The sequence below is a fragment of the Carex rostrata genome, chromosome 24, assembly GCF_964058835.1.
Source record: "Carex rostrata chromosome 24, lpCarRost1.2, whole genome shotgun sequence".
Classification (NCBI taxonomy): Eukaryota; Viridiplantae; Streptophyta; class Magnoliopsida; order Poales; family Cyperaceae; genus Carex; species Carex rostrata.
Window position 1 is genome coordinate 212,738 of NC_135941.1, and position 17,176 is coordinate 229,913.

The 17,176-nt window shown below is 31.5% G+C and overlaps 1 long non-coding RNA gene across 1 annotated transcript; it reads right to left on the reverse strand.

The window, feature by feature from the left end:
• Nucleotides 1-14,859: 14,859 nt before the first annotated feature.
• On the reverse strand, nt 14,860-16,549 carry LOC144575343 (uncharacterized). The gene is made up of 2 exons (XR_013518415.1): nt 16,486-16,549; nt 14,860-15,124 (listed from the first exon to the last, which is right to left on the reverse strand). It is a non-coding gene; the product is annotated as an uncharacterized LOC144575343 (long non-coding RNA).
• Nucleotides 16,550-17,176: the final 627 nt, after the last annotated feature.

The following is a 17,176-nucleotide window of genomic DNA, read 5'->3' on the forward strand; positions in this document are numbered from 1 at the left end:
TCCATGATGACATACTTTTGAATTGTCCGTTGCACAAATATTCATCTCTTATCGAGAAAGTATTCACCCTCGTCGTGCAAGTGCAAATGTAAAAAATATTCATCATCGTCATTAATGTTTTCTACACAATTTTATCTTTCAAATGAGATCCACGATGACATACTTTCGAGGTGTCCGTTATACAAGTATTCATCACTAAGATATCAAGTATTCATTTATACACATTGAAGTATTCATTCTAAGACATAAAGTATTTATTCGTATACCTCTATTTTTTTCAAAACAAAACTATTGAAGTAATGATAACAGTATTATAAAAAAAACAAATTTAATAGAAAGTATTCACACTCGTACATTGATGTGTGAATATTTACATTGTAAAGTATTTTATTTCAACATATTGTTAGGTTGTATTTTGTTACAAATTTCTTTTAAAAATTGATGATATTAATGTGTAATATGAAAAATATTCATAAATATACGTTGAAGTATTCATTCCTAAGATATGAAGTATTCATAAATACACGTTGAAAAATTCATTTCTAAGATATGAAGTATTCATAACTAAAATATCAAGTATTCATACCTATATTTCTTTCAATTTTTTTTCTGTCATTTTTTAGTGAAACCTAATTTATCATTAATGAAGCTTTGTTCTTTGAAAATAACTCGCTACTTGAAGCTTTAGTCTTTGCTAGACGAATAGTACAACCTTCGATCAAACAAGTATATCAAGTATTCATATCAAACAAATCAAGTATTCATATCAAACAAATCAAGTATTTACATTGCACAAATTAAACATGTACATCTAATACAGCAGAAAGTATATTTTGTCTTATGCCTATTATATCAGGTATTCATTCAAAACTATCAAGTATTCACACCTCAAAAAAAAAATATGTACACCTTATAAAACAGAAATACACTAATTTTGAATTCTAAAAAATACATGAACAATCCATAATATAGTGAACAAACCATTGAATAGAGTTAACAACTATTCTATATCATAACATAACCTGACAAAAAAATTGACTTTCAGTTAAGAACCTTCTCTCAGACATTTTATCAAACAGGTGGTGTGCAAGGTGCTCATCTCATATTGTCCTCCATGAAGCTCAGGACCATGCGATTTAGGGACTCTGTGCAGTCTACGTCAGCCCTTGCTCCACCCCCACCTGAGTTGTCAGAGTCCCTGTCAACATCAGCCCTAGTTGGTGCTACCGTGACGGTGGTTCTCGACACAAAGAAGCGAAGCAAAGAAGGCCGAAGTCTAACAGAATCAATACTTGCCGCTGATCCTCGGCGATCCTCCAGCGATCCTCCTCCGACGACGAACGACAAGCTCCAGGGAAGAAGGATCCGGTGGGAGAGGACGTGGAGATTTTCGAGATGGTAAGATTTCTAGTGGTCGGGTCAGTAGACAGCGTGTATGGAGGCGTAGAAGGGAAGAAGATGAAGCACGCAACAATTTGGGATGTCACCAGATCTATGGAGATGGTGGAGGTGCTCTCATGGAGGTGGAGGTAGGTTGACTAATTGAAAATTGTTGAAGACCCCTGCAGTAAAGAAAAAGATTAGTTTGTAGGGACCACAAATTAGTTGAAACTGATAATTACAGTTAGAAAATTGATCTACTTTGACGGGGGATAGATGGGGGATGGTAAGCCGGGGGATATTATAATTACCCTAATCCAAATTTTAACTGTATAATAGCAAACACAACTGTCAGGCTATCACGGTGAAGCAAGTAAGATAAATCTTGGCTTCATTGACCTTGATATTTTTTCAAGTTTGTTAATTTTACTATACATTTCTTATGCAGCAACAATACCTAACTTCTAATGTGGATAAGAAAACCCAAAATTCAAATAAGCAAAATAGAGGGGTCAACCAGAGAGAAAAGGTCAAAACGTGTGAGGAATGTAAATTCCAGTGCATTGTCAGTAAGTGGATCAAATAAGAAAAATAGTGGAGTCATTGCCATCAATAAAGACTACAACCTTAGTTAGTTAGTTAGTTAGTTACATATATGCATATTCATGTTTCCCTGGCATTTCTATATTTTATTTCCTATTTCATATTTTCCTTGTAAGAAAATTTTATAATTTCCTCGTTGACTCTTATTTTTTTCCAGCCCCTGAGAAAAGGCTTCTGTAACGACTCGCAATATGAAATCACAGAAGGCATGGCCATGGTGAGGAATGAAAGGATAGAGGCATACCATGTGAAATACAAAGTTTGGAGCAAGTTTTGTGAGGCGAATGGTGTTCGTTTAGGTGACTGTTTCCTAATTGAAATTATCGGTAACAATGAATTCCTTGTAAAGTTTAAGCGCCACTAGCGAGTAGAAAAAACGTGTTGTGCTGTGCTATGTCGTGCCGTGTTGTGCCTTGACTAACACATCATGACTTTAGTCTCGTGCCGTGCTGTGATCAAGTGAACAGTGACACGTGCCGTACCGTGCTAAGCTAAGAACCGATCATGATACTATTTTTTTTTTCAAAGATGGTTCTGCAAAAAAAATAATAATAATAATAGTATCAGGATCGGTTGTTTATAAACAACCGATCCTGATATTATTATTTTTTTTTTGCAGAACCATCTTTGAAAAAAAATAGTATTAGGATCGGTTGTTTCAAAAAACCGATCCAGATAGTCCATTTTAGGTTTTTATTTTTCCGCGCTCATCCCTTCTCTCCTTGCGTCTCTCCATTATTCAAAATTACAACTCTCTCAACTCCTTGTCTCCTCTAGCCGCAAGTCTCCACCTCTCCCTGCGTCTTGCCGTCTCCTCTCAGTCCGATCGGCTCAATAAAAAGAGTGCTCGGTGCTCAACGCAAGTGTGCTCGGTGCAATAAATCCACTCACTCGCTCGGTGCTCGGTGCTCGGTGCTCGGCCCTCTCCTCTCAGTCCGCTCGCCTCTCAGTTTAGGTAAATTTGCTAGATTAGTTTTGCTAGTTTAAGTAATTTCAAATTATCAAATCAATTCAATTCGGTTTCAAATCAATTCGGTTTCATTTAAATCAATTCGGCTAGTTTAGTTTTGGATTGAAATTACATGGGATGGTATTCTGTTTTATCAAATCAATCCGGTTTCAATTCTTTGGGTACCATAAATCCTAAAAGAATAATATTGCAATTTTTCTTCAATGAAATGACAAATGGAAGCAAGCCCGATTGTGTGAATAAATGGATATGATATATGTTTTTGGGTAAATTGATATATATATCTCTGTGCTTAGATAAATTATGATCTATGTTTTTTGAAACAACCGATCCTAATACTATTTTTTTTTTTTTGCTGCAGAAGCAACTTTGAAAAAAAAAAAATAGTATCAGGATCGGTTTTTTATAAAAAACCGATCCTGATAGTTTCTATTTGGATCGGTTATTTAACCGATCCAGATTATTGTAGTATCAGTATCGCCTTCATCAGGATCGGTTGTATTCCGATACTAATATGCGTATATAACCGATCCTGATAGTTTCTATTTGGATCGGTTATTTAACCGATCCAGATTATTGTAGTATCAGTATCGCCTTCATCAGGATCGGTTGTATTCCGATACTAATATGCGTATATAACCGATCCTGATTCCATATTTTCCACTTGTGACTATAAATTGTTCTAAGTTTTGGGTCATTTTATCAAAGTAAATCTTATATCTACATTAATTCATATATGTGATATAAATATCAAAATATAATACATATTACACTTTAAAATTATGAATGATTTTATTAATAGAAAATATTTGGAATTAATAACAGTACATATAATGAATTCGCATCCCTGAGATATTACAAACTTTGAGTTAATCTGTGAAAAATTTGAACCGTCCAAATAATTTTTGCGTGAATATTAAAGCACATTAATACTACCTCCTACATTGTGAGCACCGAAAATAACTTGTTCCAACTTTACATAAACTAAAAATTGGGGATATCTCAGAGGATACGGGCTCCTACCCACACATAAACACAAAGAGTCTAGTAGCCTACAACTTAAATAGTTAGAGGTTATGAGTTTGAAATTCATATAAAAAAAATTCTTTGGTATAATAATAAATGTATTAAATAGTTGAATAGCTTAATTTTCAACTTTATTAAAATAAAATAAACATAATTCCATATATAAAATCAGAAATACAATCATGATAATTAAATATCTTTCTCTAGTATAATCTCTAATATGCATCCAACTTATAACAAAGTATTTTTAAATATGTCGAATTATACTTATGATCATGTCTATTTTCATATATATATTTTTTGTATTGGAAAAATCTTGATTTTTATACTTGTTGTTTGTTGTGTTATTTATTTTTAAAAATGCTTATTATTTATGTCTACATTTGTAAATATTTCAATATATTTTATTTATCCTTACTTTTAGTAATATAATGATATGCACATACAGTATGTGACATATATACTTGGTTATGTTAGTTTGAATTTATCCACCAGCCATTAGCTCTATATGAGCTGTGTATTGTTTGTTGCAGATTTAGCCATTAAAATTGTATAAGTTGATGTGTTTTATGGATCATTATATGGCGTGCTGACATCTTGCAATATTTAATTAGTTAAATTAGTTTGAATTAGTCTATATATCTAGTTATTAATTTACGACTGAAGTGAAGCATATGTGCATAATAATTATAAAGTCAGATTCCACCAAGCGTAGTATAAATGAGCGCAAAAGAGAGAATTTTTCTATGCTTGTGGTAAGTGGGCCACAAAATTGGGGTTGGGCTCAGTTAATGGACCAAGATAGAGGCCCGTTGGCATGACATTTGACATTTCGTTTGTTGACCAACGCCATAATTGATGCAAATAAATTGAGTCTGAATATGCTAGCTGGCAGCTGCTTTATTTTTTGAAAATTTTCTTATCCAACAGTTCAAAATTTTTATATACGATTCTCGACGTAATCAACAGTCGGTTGGATGAGAAAAAGGAGCAGATTTCAATCCAAATAAATTGGATCAAGTTTGTATTTGGGATCACCACCCAGAATGGTGAGGGTGCGGACCCCCCTAAATTAACTCAAATATTGAGTTTAGATCAGAACTGTCCAATCAAAATTCAGGTCATTTCGGTCTGTGGTGGAATGCTGAGACCCCTTTAATATTCGTGTCCTAACAGATCGATCGGATGGTTGGAATTCAAATTAAAATATCAAAATTTAGGTTATTTTAGAAGATCTGAATTCCATAATTAGTGGTTGGGTCTGATTAAATTAACTGTTAAATTGAATTAGTTGATCAGCTAGTAGGGCCTCAACAAGAATTGAGATAATTGAAATATTTGAAAGAAAATTAAATAAGTGCATGCACTTTTATACAAAAGCTTTACTATTATTCTTTTGATTTTTCATATTGTGAAGTTGTGGCCGCTCAATTTCTGATAACAATTTTACGTTGCGTTTATGTTAAAAATGGAAGTTCTCAGTTTTTGAGATATTTTGTTTTTTTAATTGTAAAAATAAATATTGCGGTATTTCATCTTTATTAAATAATATTTTTTTGGAATAGAGCTGAAATATCAGGATTTTCCATGCTATGGCTAGCTCATTTTCTCTTATATTCTCCTTGTATATTTTATTATAATAATTTACATATATAAATTTGAAAATAAAAAAAACTATAATTTCTTTATATACAAGTAAATATCTTCATTAAAATTAGAAAATGTATAAGTTTAAATTACAAAGTCAAAATAAAAAATATATAATTGTAAAGATAAGAAATTTATATTATGAAATAATAAAATTTAAAAGAAAAGAGACAGAGTTAATGACGACAAAATTTCAGATTCGTTATTGTTTGCCCAAGAATAACAATATTTCTCACATTGTAGATCTAGGTCTGGTATAAAAACAAAATTGAATCCGGCATATTATGACTTGGTCCCATTATTAGTCAATCTTAGAGAAAAATATATTATCATAAAATATTTTCATTGATTTTCTCTTATATCTAATTAAATTATTAATTAAAATAACTCAATATTATTATTAGATACTTGTTTTTTTCTATCAAATTTTATATTGAAAATACAAATTTTTTCCAATAACTTTTTAACTCTTTCCACAGAAATATTTAGTTTCAACGATTAAATATTTAAATAAAATATAAAGTAACATTTGCATGATAGATCATACTAAATTTGTTTCTATCTTTTCTAATTCCACATGAAAATTTCCTTTTAACAAGACTTGTAAAAATTCTCTTGAATTCAAATTTTAACTACATGTGTACTCAATTGCGAAATTGAAAGAAATCAATAACTTGTAATTATTAAAAGCAAAAATCATTTTGACAATATCAGTTTGTGACTTGTGAGGAGTGGAATTTTTTGAAAAATATGATTATTTTCATCAACTTATATTTTTAAATTAAGGACCCTTCATCTATTTAATATTTGTTTATACACATGCATTGAGAACAACTACGGCGCCACACAAAAAACGTGATCCAAAATTTTCTTTTCACAATTAATTTATGGAACGATTTTGTATGCATATTCAAGAAATTCCTGGTGAATTTATACGGAATTTTAAATTTTTCCAAGAAAGAACATATGTATTAAACAATGTAGAGATAAAACTTTTAAGGTTAGCAACTTGGCATTGATTTATGTCAGTTGCTTTGCTTTGATAACATTATTTCCGCCACAGAAAAACGATGTCCTTGTTTAATCATGTTTGTATTATTGTGCATTTTAGCATGTTTACTAGGGATAGAAGAACACACCAAAGATTGCGCAATTTAATCGTAAGAGAGAACAATTATGGGCTTACGTCAGTAACATTTTTTTAGGCAACGCTATAATCGATGCAAAATAAATTCGATCTAAGTTGGGATTTGGGAACACTATTAGGTTTGATCAATTTACCTGTTAAAATGAGATACAGATCTTCTATTTGCAAAGGTGACATACTCTCTCTTTTATCTGCAAAGGTGATAATTTTTTTATTTTTAAAGGTTGGTGGTTTTGAATTTCTGGTAACAATTTCATTGATATAAAAAATAATTACAACGAGTCAAATGACTATAATTTTTGTATCTACTAATTTATTCTCATCAATCCTTCTAAATTATTTTATTCATCTAATTCTACTTATCTATATTCTTAATCACTCTATTACTTATTTCTCATCTCTTTCCACAGCCAAATTCATTTTCGTCCAATCCGCTGTTCTCTGACGACTGATTTGGGTCATTTCGTTTTGTGGTGGAATGGTGAGGCCCCTTTAATATTCGTGTCAAAACAGATCGGATGGTTGAAATCCAAACTAAAAGAATCAAAATTTAGTTAATTTATGATATCTGAATTCTATAATTAGTGGTTGGATTTGATTAAATTAAAATTAACTGTTAAATTGAACCAGTTAATCAGCTGGTAGGGTCTCAACAAGAATCGAAATACTTGAAATGAGACACTGGTAGGGTCTCAACCAGTTAATCAGCAAGTTAATTAATTAGCTGCGTGCACTTTCACATAAGAGCTCTACTAGTCTTTTTATTTGATTGAGAGGAAATGGGACAATGATAGCTACTTTAGAGCTAATTTTGGTGTAGCTACTGTAGCATATTGGATGAGGAAAAGAACATTTCTGTTTTTCTTTTCAAAAGAAATACAGCTGATTTCTCGTATAATGAGATTTTAGTCGTCTGTTTTGATCTGGCACAAATCTTAAAGTGGACCCCTCCCTCATACTTTAAATAAACACCGAATTATTTTGAGTTCGACTGTTAGTATTTCACATGGAATCTTCAGCAAAACTCACGTACTTCACAAGATCTACATGAAGAGAATATTTTTGAATTATTGGATGGGCCGTTCTCTTTTAACTTGACACGAATCTCAAAGTCCAATAATACTGCCCCTGCGCTAGCTCGAATCTTAAAGTGGCTGAGAGTTAATCTCAAAACCATAACGTGAAGAAAATCTTTTACAATATTGGGAAAGATACTTTTCCGGTGAACCCCTCCTGAGAAACAAGCATCTAAGATTGAGATAATAAAACGCAGATACTAATTATCTCAAGTGGGCTTTCTAGGCCGAGAGTAGTTTTCTCTTCTACTCTTTAGTCTTTAGTCTTTACTAATGGAGACAACAGTCAACTAACACTGCAAACGCCTTGTTTTGAATGACCAACAATGAACTTATAATTGCGTATCAATTTTAGTGCAATTTAAATAATATTCCATGTTCCACCAAATGTCGTTAAATATGGACTGTCGAAAACTTTAAGTCATTTGATAAACAATAAAATTTGTATCAATTTTATTTTTCAATTTTCATGTGTATGATATACATAAAATATATGGTTTATTTTAATTGTTATATTTCAAAATTATTAGTCATTTTCTAATATTATCAGAAAATGATTAATTAGTTAACTCGTCATTAATGAATTCCCATCTTTAAAAATAATGCATCCACACACTTCCAAATTATTCAAATCAGACAGAGATTCCCGAACAACAATCTGGACAACTAACACTTAAAAAGAATGCCAAAAAGTAACCTTTATAGAATTGAAAAAAAATATATTATCAAAAGAAAGAGGAAAACTTGGTCAAATAAACGATTTATTTATTCATTTTAGATTTATATATCTTCTTGACCCTCTTGATCTGTAATTATTACTAGATGTATATATCTGAACATGAAACATTATATGAACACATTTTTGTGGGCCAATAATTTGGATATAAATTAAGTATTAGTGGTATATATTTAGAATAACATTGGACCCAGAAGTGCAATTAGACCATATTAGGACCAACGCCTTGTACTTTCCAGTGGAACAATGGGCTCATAATAAGTGTCAATACATCATCTATATATCTATCCTAGTGCTACTTTGCATCCTCTGAGATACAGATATCTCAACTTTGGCACGGTGCCTCTTCGGAAATAGCGTAGGGGCCAGTAGAGTGGGAAAAATAGCACGGCGGAGCCGGTTCTATCATAGAACGGCATGGTTATAGTACTGAATGGCATGTCATGCGTGTCAGATACGTATCGTGACTCGCGTGTTGCGTGCCGTGGCTATCTTTTGAAATCTTGGCACGACAGGGCACGTCATGACGTAAAAGATCCAATCACGACACGGCATGGCACGTAGTCACGTGTAATTATAACCATTAAATATTGATTAAATAATGAATCTTGAATAAACTAATTTAAATTATGATTAAATAGTCACGCGAGTAATGCAAGGCATGTTTAAGCACGGCATGACTCACGTGGTGTGTCTATTCGCGTGCCGTGATCACCCTTTGACATTTTAGTTACGGCATAGCACGTGAAAAATTAATTTGATCAAAATACGGTATGGCACGAGACCAAAATCACGGCATATAATTAGTTACAACATGGCATGATACGGCACATTTTTCCACCAGTATTATTTATGTAATGAGATTCCTGCATAACGTATTTGAGCGGTTGAGATTTTTCAAAAAAACTCAAGTTTGAGATATCTCAGAGGATGCGAATTCCTATTTTGCTGGGTATTTGTTTCCTTGCAGGATAACAACGCAGAAGGTACATTGATTAAAGAGCTAGAGAGAGTACAAAAAATAGTAGAAGATGATAAACAATGAGTGAAGGTAGGTACTTTCGCCAAAAAAAAAGATAGAAATTGCAACAAATAATTTGTTATGCAAAAATTTGAAATTTTTACAATACACAATTTCTTTACATATAAGTAAATATTTTTATTTAAATTTGAACTTGTATAAACTTAAATTATAAAGTAAAAAGAAACAAACTTAAAAAGTTAAGAAATTTATATTTTGATAATAAAATTTCAAATAAAAAAGGCAGAGTCAATGATAATGTCCACTCTATTTTCACTTGCCTAAAAATTCACTTCTTACTAAGTTGATCTTATCAAAATATTATCCTATAATCTATGATCTGATAGATTATGGCCTGACCCATTATTATTATATCTTAGAGACTGATTATTTGAAACAATTAAAATATGATTATATATATAATATTTTCATTGATTTTCTCTGATTTCTTATTAAATTATTAATTAAAATAACTATGATATCTTATTAAATTATTAATTAAAATAACTCAATGTTATCATTTGATATTTTTTATTTTTCTATCAAAGTTTCTATTAAAAAATACAAATATTTGCCAATAACTTTTTCACTCTTTCTACATGGATAATTAGTTTCATTCACAAAAACAATGAGATACTTAAATAAAAATTCAAGTAATATTTGCATGATTGATCACACTAAATTTATTTCTCTCTTTTCTAACTTCACATGCAAATTTTCTTTTAACGTCAATATCAATGAAGACTTGTAAAAATCCTCTTGAACTCAAATTTGAACTACATGCGTGCTCGATTGTCTAACCAAAAGAAATTAATGACTTTAAATCATTAAAAAAATCACTTTAACAATTATCACTTTTGTAAGAGTCAAAGGTTTTTTAAATGTGATTATTTTTAATCAATTTATCTATTTAAGGTTAACCTTCATCTATCTAATATTTGTTTATAGATATATGGAAACAATCTACGTCACACAAACAACGTGATCCGAGTTTTTTTTTTGCTTTTTCCCAATCTATTTTGGTTAAGTAACGATTTTGGTATGCATATCCAAAAAATTCATGGTGAAATGGAAGCATCTAATTGTCCACAGCTTTGACTTGAGCGAATACTGTAAAATTACTTCTACATGCTGTATAATTATACAATATATCACATAAAATGTATCAGTTAAAAACAAAACATCTAGCAACTATTTGAAGTGGTCCCATGATAGTTAAAAACACATTGCAACTTGCACAACAGGACAAAAAAGTTGTACTTTCAAACTGTACTTTCAGAAATTGCAGTTATATAGGAAGTTATTGGCAGTTAATGTTAGTTATTAGCAGTTATTTTGACAAAAAACGTGATAAAAAGACAAAATTAAAATTTTTGATTATTTTTTTATTCTTTTTTTCTCGATTTAATGAACACACAATAAAATCATCAAAACATTGAATACTGTAAAATTGACCACTTTACCTATAAAAATAAAATGTACAAACTATAAAATTACAGACATGCAAAATTCACAAATGAAAACGATAAAATAAAATGTAAAAAAAAATTAATTTTCAATATTGTAAAATTATCAAATTAAACTGTGAAATCAAAAGGTAAAAACTATAAAATTATAAAATTGTAAAATTAGCAGATTAAATAAAATATAAAAAATATCAATTTGCAATACTGTAAAATTGTAAACTTAAACTTTGAAAATAAAAAGTAAAAACTATAAATTTAAAATAATGTAAAATTAGCAGATGAAAACGATTAAAATACAAATTAGAAAACATAAATTTTCAATACTGTAAAATTGTGAATGTAAACTGTGAAAATAAAATGTAAAAACTATAAAATTTCAATAATTTAAAATAAGCATATGAAAAGGATAAAATAAACTGTAAAAAATACAAAATTTTAACTTAAACTACAAACATAAAACATACAACTTACAAACAATCAATACTGTAAAATTTCTTAATCTAAACTATAAATCAATTCCACGTACACTGTAAAATTTCTGAATCTAAAGATACATATATCATTTGTTTAACAAAACAACAATATTCACCACACACAGCATCTGTTCAACACAAACCATAATATTCACCACAAAATAACAAACCTAATTATATCATTCAATATCCAGAATATCATAAAAAAAACTAGCGTTCTTCGAAATACCATCCTGCAAAAAAAATAAAAATAAATAAATAAGGTTATAAAACTGTGAACTATATCTTGTAAAATACTCTACATATCATGTAAAACTGTAAACTATATCATGTAAAACTGTGAATTATATATATATTGTAAACCTTTAAACATTAATAATAATAAATACTGTAAAATGATGTATATATCATGTAAAATTGTGAACTATATCTGGTAAAATACTCTACATAACCTTTAAACCTAATTGTAAAATTGTAAAATTGAAATAATGTGAGATCCGATATTCCTCACACGGTAGAGTTGAGCACGATGCCTCGCGTGGAGAGATGATGTCAAAAGTTGTCGCTGCCGTCGCCGAAATTTGAATAGAAAATTGAAGCGAGGAGATCATTCAAAAGTATCCATAGAGCAAACCAGAGAGATAAACCTAGATATCGTTGTTTAATCACCATCTCTCTTTCTCTCTATGTAGATCAATATAGGTCGAAGAGAGAGATAATCAAAGTAACAGGAGGCATCTGATTGATCAATAATACGTCAATAATATGCATATCTACATAGATCAATAATACGCCAAAGGCGACTCATCTTTTAGGTCCATAGACCGAATCTGATTGATGTTACAAACTATGACCACTTGGTGCGCTTCAGTGGCTAGTGTTCTCATCGGAGTTAGAAATCACGACGAAATAGAAAAGAAAAATTTAAAAGAGGAAGGAAATCTCCTCAGCAGGAAGATAATCTGATCGGGAATGAAGTTTTTGAAAATGAGATTTAAAAATGAAAGAGACGATCGAGAAGGAAGATTTAAATACGTGAAATCTGATAAGGTTTTGAATTTCCGTTGGAATGTGGAGACCAAATTTGTTAAAATCAGTTAAACGGAAGTGGATAAGGACCGTGGACAAATGGTGGACAAAGGTCAGTGGACAAAGACCTTTTCTCAAAACTTATAAGGTTGGCATCGATTTCTGTCAGCTGCTTCGCGTTGATGACATTATTTCTGCTGCCAAAAAAACGATGTCCTTGTTTAGCCACGTTTTTATTGTTGTGATGTCGGCCTATACTTTGGATCTAAATCCTTGCATTATATATCTCACTTATCTCACCGTTTGAGTTTAAATTCAAACCGTCCGATCAAAATACGGACCAGTATGATCTAAAACTGTAATGCACAGAATCGTTTAAAGATTTGTGTTAATATACAACGAATATACCGGATTTATACTCAAACGATGAGGTACCTTACATAATATGAATTCTTATACTATATACTCGAGGAACAAAATGGTATATTGTATTACTTCATTGTCAATTTAACATCAACACAGAAATTATGCTAGGATTATTCAATATTTTCAGTAAAAAAATAAAATATATAGTCCGACGTCGTTCTGAGATTGCTGTTTAATATGAAATTATGCTATATTTTTTATTTGATTTAATTCTGTGAATACAATATTACAGATATAAAGGACTCTATTGGACACATTCGAACTTTTTGGTATTGAATATTAACAACACATCTTAGTTAACGGGTAAAGACATTGATGGTATTGTTTTGATTTCATGCAACACATGAACAATAAAGTCAAAATAAAAAAAAAAAATATAATTTGGATATTGCACAAAGCCGCCAATAACTAAAATAGTTCACTGAGATAGTCATAAATTTTGTTTTAAATGCCGTTTCACTTTATCTCAATCCTACCCTAAGTGGATTTTTCACAAATGAAGCGGTTAGTAACTAATTCTATATAAAAGTAAGAGGCTTAAAATACACTACTAGTTTCATGTTCCAACCATACGTTACATTTTTATCTATGTTCTCAAGTTTAAATAGTTGATTTGAACATTTTAACATTATCTATATATTAACATGTAACTAGAGTCTAAATTTTGTATTTTTTAAATTTTTTTATGATTTTTTTAGATAGGTACAAAATGAATGCTTCTAGATCATCCAAAAACAGTGATTTTTTTATCTATATAAACAAATAGTAAAATTTTAAAAAAATATATAAATTTGATATCTAAGCGCGTATTAATATGGATATTGTGTTGAGCAGTTCGGATCGACTATTTGAATTTTGAAAACAAAAACAAAGATGTAAAATATAGTTGGGGCACAAATTAATAGGAGTAGAACTAGGGTGCTCTTAAGCTTACCAAAGTTTTGGTGAACTTAACTCTAAAACTCATCAAATTGATTTTAAATGACGAATCCGAACCGTTGAAACCCGCCTACCTTACGTGTGATGTATCTACATGTGAAATTTTTAAATATTCGAATTAATTTAGTATAAAGTCAAGCGGTCAAAATTAGAAGGTTAATAAATTAATTTTAGTGCATTCATTTTTTGAACTTTTTTTTGACCACTTGACTTTATACTAAATTAATTCGAATGTTTAAAAATTTCATATGTAGATGCATCACACATAAGGTAGGCGGGTTTCAACGGTTCGGATTCGTCATTTAAAATCGATTTAATGAGTTTTAGAGTTAAGCTCTCCAAAATTTTGGTGAGCTTAAGAGCACCCTAGTTCTACTCAATTAATAGTGTATTTCAACCCTACTCAATAAGAATTGCTAAGTCTAGGTGATGTCAATAATTTGTGTGCTTTCAGGGCAAGATTACAATCTCCTTTATAATTAATTTAATTAACTCTATGATTAGATTTCCATTTTGTAGACCTACATCACGCTCATCTTTAGAAAAGGTATACTGATTGGTGCTTTCATCATTTTAAAATTCAAATCTGTTTTTGTTACAGCAAATTTTGTTGGTTTCCGAATTCCGAAGAATGCACTATTTCGTTCCTGCCCGGACAAAATATATTAAAAATACCATTTGCCTAACTTACATAGTTATGCATGTCTCCATAATATAATTATAGAAGCTGTATTAAAAGTTACTTTCAAATGTCAAAACTGGAGATGTAAGAAGGTTCTGAGTTAGAGGGGGCATCGTTCTGTGTAAATGTCACACCCCAAACCAGGAATTCTGGATTAAGGTGTGATCAACCTCGCCTCGTGCTTAATTAGTCATTAAGCACGCAAGGCTAATCATCAATAATAAATCAAACAGCAGCGGAAGCAAAATAATATAATTATCAAGCATCAGTCACATAGCAAATAAATAAACATACACATACATAACATATAATTCGATCCATCTCGGATCCAAATCACACCATCTATAGAAGGGGATACATGATCTATCGAGCCCGTATATATATAACACAGAAAATACGGGACTCGTAAACCTAATCAAAAGCATAATCCTAACTAGGTCAAGTGGTGTGGCCCTCGGGGACAGCTCCTGACATCTCCTGCTGCGGACCGCCAGAATCTGTACCTAAAACCCACGAAACAACTTGTGGGTGAGCGACGAATCGCCCAGTATGTGACCCAGAATTATCCCCTCAGGGATCCTCTACGGTCAAAGCACTTTTATTTATAAAATGAATGCAATTGAAAATATGCACATGTGTGAACCTATATTAATATCTAATATAATTTATCATACTTTGAATGATGTCATGATGCGATTATTCTATTATGCCAACATGCGGAATAAACCCAAAATAAAATCAAGGTGAAATATCGGATATAAATCCAGTCGGAGTCCAGTACCAAAGCACTGTGTGAACAAATATAATAATAATAGTATGAAATTAAGTAAATCACCCCGTGCCGTGCCAATAGTATCATAAGAATCGAATAGTATAATCCAAGGACTGTGATCAGAGTGCAATGATACACGATGCCTAGTGACATCGAGCATTGCTCCACAAGAACTGCACACTAGCCGATGGTTATACCTTTACCAAAATAATCTGAATAATATAATCCAAGGACTGTGATCAGGGAACAATGATACACGTTGCCTAATGACATCGCGCATTGCCCACAAGAACTGCACACTAGCCGATGGTTATATCAAAATCCGGTGTGTCATCTCGCCTAACGATTCATCACCCAAACATATCCAATAGGAGAAATCATACAATGCAAGTCGTAAAAAGTTAATCTCTTCCCTCATGAGCAGGAGAGAACTCTACCGTCCGGCCAGACCAATAGGATCAGGGGCTCGTCGACCCCGTGCACCAAGGCTCGTCGACCTTATGCACTTGCACATCATTCCTCAAGGCCTGCACTAGCCTTGGGAACTTCCGTTCTAGGCAAAGTAGCTCCTAATGTAGGGAAGGAATAAATCCCGAATCGTTCGTGCCTCAGGGCTCGCATCCGGCCCGCACGTAATGGTAAAATGAATCAGAAAGATATATATTCAAAGTTTATACATATAATATAATCCTAAAGCCATCCAAGGATCAAGTGACCCTCAGCTCAGTGGCTGTCGGGCCGTCCCATGCCAAGTGACACCAAGACGGAACGAAGTCACTCGGCTCTGCTCAGCTCTCACCAATGCATGCGTATGCACGTAATATAATAATAATATATTGTCTTCCACGAGAGGGAGACAACTAATAACCTAATATTCTAATAATATACTTATAATATTATTTAATTATTCTACTCCTAAAATATAGTAAATTCAGGTTTTTCAGGGTTTATGCAATTCTACCTACAGTGCAGAGAGGATAAACATGCTCTACAGTTTTAATGCAACTACTTAAAATAAAGTGCGAATGTCAGGTCAGATGGATCGACTGGTAAGAGTACGCCCACGAAAAGAATAATTCAGATATCCCACACCTGAGGGGGCTGGAGTCTCTGTCGCTAGTAATCAGCGTGCTCCGCGTATGCTCCGGACTGCGGGTCAGTCGGATCGGTCCACGGGTCGGACTCGTACGGAGTTGACTGATCTGTGATCACGTAATTTAAACTAATTAAAATCTATGCTAATTTTATTCTAACCCTTGTCCCACTTAATGTGTAAGTCAACTTCTCGATTATTTCGATTTTATAAAATTACCGATTCAGTCAGTCTGACTGATCCGATTAGGCGTATATTAATTAATTAATTTCATGTCATCGAGCTTAGCATAAATCTTAATTTATAAGTTCGTCAACTATTGATCATTCACTTTGGTCTAATTTAATCTAATTTAATCCTAATTAAATTTATATTCTAATGATTTAATTTGAAGATATCTTGCTTGTGTAAACTCAAATGTCGAATTATTCGTAATAAAATAATTGTTTCAAGAGTTACGGTAAGTTAACGGGTTTTACTTAACTAATATATTCTAATTGCCTATCTACTTTGATTTATTTTAAACGGACTACAATTAATTTTAATTGATCAGAATTCGGTTTCGAAAGTAAATTTATAATCAAAAATCTCTAATGCGAATATTTTAATAAAAATATATTGATTGTATGATCATTGCAATTTTTATAATCCGTTTTTAATATAGTTTAGTCATTTTATATTCTAGATGTA